The following is a 6,938-nucleotide window of genomic DNA, read 5'->3' on the forward strand; positions in this document are numbered from 1 at the left end:
GTGCTGACTCAACTGCCTTGGTTTCCTCCTGCTGTTCCATTAGTCTCCTCTTCCATGTAGCTATTGATTAGAGTGATACTTGACCCTCTTCCCAGCACTCTCTTACAGTCTATATCTTCACTTTTCTCTTGTTCACTCACTGTCTCAGTTGTTTTACTCTGTCCTTTAAGCAGTGTTGCTGGGGGATATTTTGCCCGTGCAGCTGCTCCCCAGAGCCAAGTATTGGGTTGTGTCTAATTACTCCTCTAATGCACTGTGGTGAAGCAGTCCTTTTTCCCAGGCACTCTGGGCAGTAAGAAATAATTCACAGCAGCAGCAGAGCTGCTTCACAGAAAGCTGGAAAGGGCAATCCAGGAGCTGATTTTACTCAACACAATTGAAGGAGCAAGATGAGGAGGTTTGGATACAGGGGTTAGCAGTTATGCAGAACATGGTCTAAACTCACATATTCTGTATGTGGGATTGAAAAATTATTTCAAGGGATAGATCCATCTTTCATATTAGGATTGGTATTTGCCATTCACATTAACCATGCATCTTCTACACTTACAGAGCAAAGGAATTAGGCAAGAAAAAGTCAAAGGCAATCAAAAAGCAAAAGTAATGGATTAAGTTAGTGAATTATTGGGACAAATGCACCTATAGTCTATTCTTAGGAATAACAGGGTGTAGGGGTACTGAGTATCTTATATGTGAGACCTGCTTCCAGCTGTGTTGAAGTGGGGAAGGACATGGGGTTTTAGGGGACATGCAGTGATTTAAGGGGTTTTATTCATAGTGGATGATATTACCAGGTTTTTCAGTGTGATATTGCAGATAATTTCTTTTTCATTGAGGGAAAGTGAACTAAATAATTTTATTTTTCCTTTTATTGTGGGCCTACATAAAGTGTGAAGGATGTATGTTCCGTTTGCATTGATGTGAAGTTCATGGTATGTCAGTTTTTTTTAAGGTAAATTTGAAGGGTGTTTAAATTCCTCTAGGATTTTATCTTTTTTTTGTAAAAGCTGAAATGCATCTCAGTTTTATTGTAGACTTATTTCTAGTAATTCTAGGATATGTTATACTTATATCATGAAATTGCAGCTCATTTAAACAGAGGTGCAAGAGATTTATGTTATATGGATGGTTCTGACACAAGCCTTGTCTGTTCTTAAAGAGTAGACATTAAAGTTGTTGTGTCTCCATAAATTAGCATCTTCCTGCCTCTTCTCTGGGTACACGTCTGTAAATAATTTTCAAGTTTCTGAGACTATGGAGTGTTGAAAAAAGCAGTATATATTTGAATCACAAGGACGAGGGAATATGTGATCAAATGAGTGTGTGCAAGAAAAACAGCCCTGCCCAAGTACTACTGGGACATGGACAGTACTGGGGAGATGGGTTAAAGAGCAGAAGACTGGTGAGGAGGATTCTAAATCACTCAGGTGCCCTTGCAGCTGGGAATAGTTCTTTATAAGCCCGTGTGAACAGCAGGCCAGTGATCCTCTAGCATGGACGGAATTTAATAGTGCCTGCATCTCTGATTTTGTACCTCTGCCCAGGTGCTCTTGGGGGATCTCCCTTTTAGCAAGGTAATGGAAATAAATTTCCTCTTTGCATTCTAGCCATGCATTTGTGGTTGTTCCACCTGCCTGCCAGCGTCAAGTCACACAGCCAGAGAGACTATTCATGAGTGGGCACTTTTTGCAAAATGGACAAAATACCCACTCCACTGTGTTGTGCATACCTGGTTTTCCAAATCCTAAATAACCTCCCACTGCAACACACACAGTGTGTGAGCCAAAAGAATCAATAGAAATGCTTTCCAGGGCTGGAAATATAGATTTCACTGGTGAAATACAGGGCATTTACTGGTCTGTTCAATACAGCAGGTTTGCTTCTGTAACTTTATCTGAATTGTCCACTGGTTATATTTAGAACAATGCAACAGCAATATGAGACATTAAACTTTAGAAAGGTGATGCTGCCTTTTACATCCTGGAATTGGAATCTTTCCTTTCCATGCCAAATCTCCAAGGTCAGATCATTTGATCACTGCTGAGAAGAGTTTTCTCAAACTCCAGTAGCATCAGTCATTGTGCTGCTCTACTTTTCTATTTCTGTGATTCCATTGATTTCCACTGATGTGAGTTACAGCCATGTGAAACTACACTAAAGCAGCAGGTAATGAAGCTACTTGCAAGGATACGTCCTTAATTACAGAAAACAATATTTACTTGACCTTAAGCTAAAATTTCTGCTTTTTTTTTTTTTTTCAATTCCTCTATCCCAGACATGTTGCTTCCTTACCTTTTAGAGCATTTAAAATTTTTAGGGTTTTTTGGGGGAGGGGGGGGGATTTTTTAGGGGTTTTTTTTGTTTGTTTTTGGGTTTTTTGGGTTTTTTTTTGTCTTGTTTGTTTTGTTTTTGTTTGGTTGGGTTTTTTTCTCCAAACTTACAGGAGACCTTATTGATCTTTTCAACTACCCAAAAGGAGGTCGTAGCAAGAAGGTCATCAGTCTTTTTTCCCAGGTAATGTGTATAGAATGAGGGGAAAAGGCCTCAAGTTGTGTCGGGGAGGTTTAGATAAGATTACATTAAGGATTTGAAAGGGCTGCCAAGTTGAAAAACAGGCTGCCCAGGGAAGTGGTTGAGTCACTAGTCCTGGAGATATTTAAATAAAGGCAGACATGACACTTAGGGACATGGTTTCCAGTGGACTTGGCAGTTTGCTGTTGGACTTGGTGATCTTAAGGGCATCTTCCAGCCTAAGTGGCTCTATGTTTCTATGATACTTGTACAAAAGTGATTATTTGGATCTTTAGAGCAGCCATGCTTCTCATTCATCCTGGACAAACAGTGGGAAATGGGGAGTGCAAGCATTTCCTTGCTAACCAGCATATTTTGTTCTGATGCCTTTGCAAGCACTCCTAGTTCAGTAGTTATGTCTGTGACATCTGAAAGTCCTTTGCTGACAAAGTCATTAAAATTTCAATGTATTGTTTAAGAATCAATAGAGGAGTATTTAGAGCAGTTTTCTGTGGTTGAATGCTCAGCAGGCTTAAGAATGGAACTGCATCCTTAAATATTTTTGAGAGCAAGGCCCTTTCCTTCCCCTTGAATAAATCTATTCAATTAGTTTATGAGATTTTGATTTCTTTCTTCTGCACTTTGCTTTTAATAACAGTTTACCATAGGACTATTCAAGCAGTAACTAGCACCCTGTCTGCTCCCATCAAATAAATCTGTAGTGATTTATCCCATGAATACTAAGGAATAAACTTTAAGATTGTGCATGTGATTTTTTTTTTTAAGAGCATTAACATAACTGTACATAACTGTGTTTTTCTCTTGGATTTTTCTTCCTCTGGCTTTACCGTCATGCTAACAAAGCTGAGCTGCATATGAGAAAATAGCTTTATCTTCCTCAAATACCAATCTCTTACAAGTGTTTCTGCAAAATAATGGCTTTTGGAACATCTCCCAAACCAACAGATTTCAACTCTGTCAGCTTTCAATAGAAAGTAATTTTAGATTTAAATTCCTTTCACTGCAAACATCCTTTCTCTGTACCCTGAGAGTCTCAAGCACTATTGGAACAGAATCCTTGAAGATCATTACAATGGATAAAACCAAAAAAAGAGGATTATGGACTTGATTTTGTCCTTGAGCCTGCCTAGCTCAGGATTTGGGCTGCTAGGATCTGCTGAGTTACAGGACTTTGCAAAATGTAGAGAGCCCAATGCACAGCCTTAAGTCATAACAATGTGGTAATTTTTGCAGTCATACATTGGATCTCCATTCAGAATCTCCATTCCATTCCTACCTCGGTCCAGACAGAGCATAAGATACAGATGAATAATTATTTGGAAAAACAGAATCTGTCCCAAGGATTCCAGCACAGGGAGAATGGAAATTTTTCACTCTGGTTTTTCAGCAATTTAATCTACCCTTCTCCTAGCATGTTGTGCTGAATGAGACCCTTCTTCTTCCCCCAGGCTATGTCAAATTAGTGGATCCCATGTCACCCAGCAGCGAGCTTGTGAAGCAGGGAGCTGCTGTCTGTTACAGCACATCTTTGCATTTATTTAGGTATGCTGTCTCTCCCTTTGGCTTGCTGTTTTTCTCATTCCTTTGTCCTTTTCATCCACTAAGTTAAAGATCTCCCACATTTGATATTCTCAAAAGGTGGGAAAACAGCTCAACTGAAAAATGTTACTTCCTGTACACAAACATAACACTTTCAAATATTGTAGGTGAATTTAACATGGCCACAGAGCTCATGGAGAAGTGAACAACACTAAGCAGGTCAAAGTTAGTGTTTTGTTGAAATAAGGGGGGGAAATCCAATTTTCCATACCCTGAAAACTCCAGCTTTCTTTAACAAGTGGAGAGGTCAGTATTTACTGAGAAATAGTGGAAACAGAACCTATGTGAAAGTCTGGTTGAAGAGAGTCAGGAAAGAGCTGAGCTCAATGGACCAGCTCTTGCTTTTATTTGACTCCAATTTCAGCAAAATGGAGATTTCACCCCTCAGAGATGGAAGGTCATGTAATCCACACTAGATCCTGTGGCAGAATCAGCTCAGTTTTAATGGCTCCATGGGAAAGTGCATATCAAAAGCATGCAGAATGACTGCAAACTTTACAAAGGAATGTTCATCTACCTAAGAATATATAAGTCAATGACTGTACAGAGCTAAAATTAATTTATATCAAAGCTTCATGGAGGTGTGCACATAAACCAGACTGGGGAGTGATGACATGTATATTTCTAAACCACCACAGCAGAATGACAGGAACAAATACTATTTTAATTCAATTTTGTATATTGTGGAGACAAGAAAAAAGAAGAATATTTTTGTTCAATAACTCTGGACATATATATATTTGAAGTCAATATAGTGAGAAGTTTACTCCTGAGCCTTCTCCCACAGTTGATTTCTGCTGACTCAAATTTCCCTCTTCATCTACCGCAGCCATGACCATTTCCTGACTTTGTGTGGAACATCTGGGGTGGTGGTTGTACTTGAGAAAGTATGAGTATGTTTATGATTCCATACCCAGGTGGCAGCTGTATCCTTTCCTGATCATCTGCTGTAACAGGTAGTTTTGGAAGTACATAAAAAGCAAAATACAAACATTACTTCCTTTTGAAACTGATGAACCAAGTTCACTTGGTATCTCGATATTGTGTGGTGAAAAAGTACTGGGAATGCAAATGGAAATCAAGATATTTCACTTGGAGATAAGTTAGAAAAGATGTATGAGAAATTTATAAAAAACTGTCTTGGAGTAAAGGACCAAACACTTAAACTTGCCCTTTTTAAACAACCAGAAAAAATAAATTGCAAACCCACCTCTTTAGAGCTAATTGAATGATTTGAACTTTAGAACGGCAACTAGAGGAACAAGAAATTATTGAACCAATAGCATTAGGATTTGCTATTTTGTGAAAGTTTAATATATTCACAATGATTGCAGATAGGGTACAAAAATAACAAGTAGACCTAAGTATATTTAAAAGAGTTTAAATCACTTATAAGTAACCTGGAGACAGAAGGAAACATCACTTTATAGGCAAGGTACTTCATGAATTTTTAGAGGAATTTTCCCTCCTTTCTTTATAGCAACCAGCACTAACCTTTTTAAGAGGCAATGTAGTTAATTAAGTGTCTCTCAGCACTGACCAAAAATTGTATTTTCTGTGTTCACTGCTTCTCCTCAAACATTCATACAGGGCCATGTTGGCCAACTGCTGGAGCACTTCAGGGAAAATTTGCGCCAGAAAGCTCCACACACTCATAAAAACAACCAGCAAAATGCTCTGTGTGCCTCTGAAAATAAATAGTTTCTGAAAAGGTATGGGAAAAGCCAGTGGCTTGTTGAACTGGATGAATCCTTTGGCTGTACTGTTGCCAAAATATAAAATCAGCAGCATGTAGTCCAACTGGGGTTACTATATAGTCTTCTATTTTTAGAGAGTCTTTTTATAAATTTTATTAATAGTGATATTAATTTAATTTAATTTCATTAGTAGTGGTATTAACATTACAGTTTGGATTGCTTCAGCACCACTCGTGCTCAGTATTTTGCAAAATTATTGTGAATAGCAAAACTTTCTCAACCAATCTACAAGATGACACCCACTAGACCTATTTCACATTTTGCCAAAGTTTCCCTTTCTCTGTCTACATTTATGCCTTCGCTTATCTATTGTGCCTGCCTTTTCTCAAGTTTTCTCTTTTCTATGTTCTTTGGGGTGAAAAAGTCTCCCACTGCTTCTCCTACAGTCCCTAGCAAAAAGGGCCAAATCTGCAGCAGAGTTAAATACTAGGAGGTTGTGGTGAAAATAGGACTGGAAGATAATTTAAAGGTTGTCTGCTATTCAAATTTCCCAGTGTCATTCCTTGGAGAACTTTTATATACCAGGAGATGGAGAGAATTGCACTTCCAGAGGCATGCTTTCCATGTCAGAGGGAGGCCATTACCTGTATCTGATACCCACAGTTGTGCATCACTCATTAGACTAATCAGCCCTCTCTGCTGAGAAGGATCAATTTCTCCATTTTCCCTCTTGTGTGAGTTTAGCAGCAGAGCATTGCAATTGCCTTCTGCTGGATTTAGCTCTGTGCTTCCAGCTGAAGATGTAAAAGTCCTCTTTAAGGCCTATTTACCACAGAGACATAAACGACAGAAATTGGCAGGGAATTTGTAACAGTGATTACCTTTTGTCTAATTGGAATCACCATCACTACAACTAATACCTTGGAGAGCAGAGAGGCCACTGGCCCAAAGAGAGAAGGTTCAGATTAGATATCAGAAAGAGATTTTATACTGTGGGGGTGGTGAGACACTGGAACAGGCTGTCCACAGGAGTTGTGGATGCTCTGTTCATTTAGGTGTTCAAAGCCATGTTGGATGGGACTTTGGGCAATCTGCACCTGTGGAAGGTGT

This window comes from Lichenostomus cassidix, chromosome 4, assembly GCF_008360975.1.
Source record: "Lichenostomus cassidix isolate B80296 chromosome 4, HeHo_3.0, whole genome shotgun sequence".
NCBI lineage: Eukaryota > Metazoa > Chordata > Aves > Passeriformes > Meliphagidae > Lichenostomus > Lichenostomus cassidix.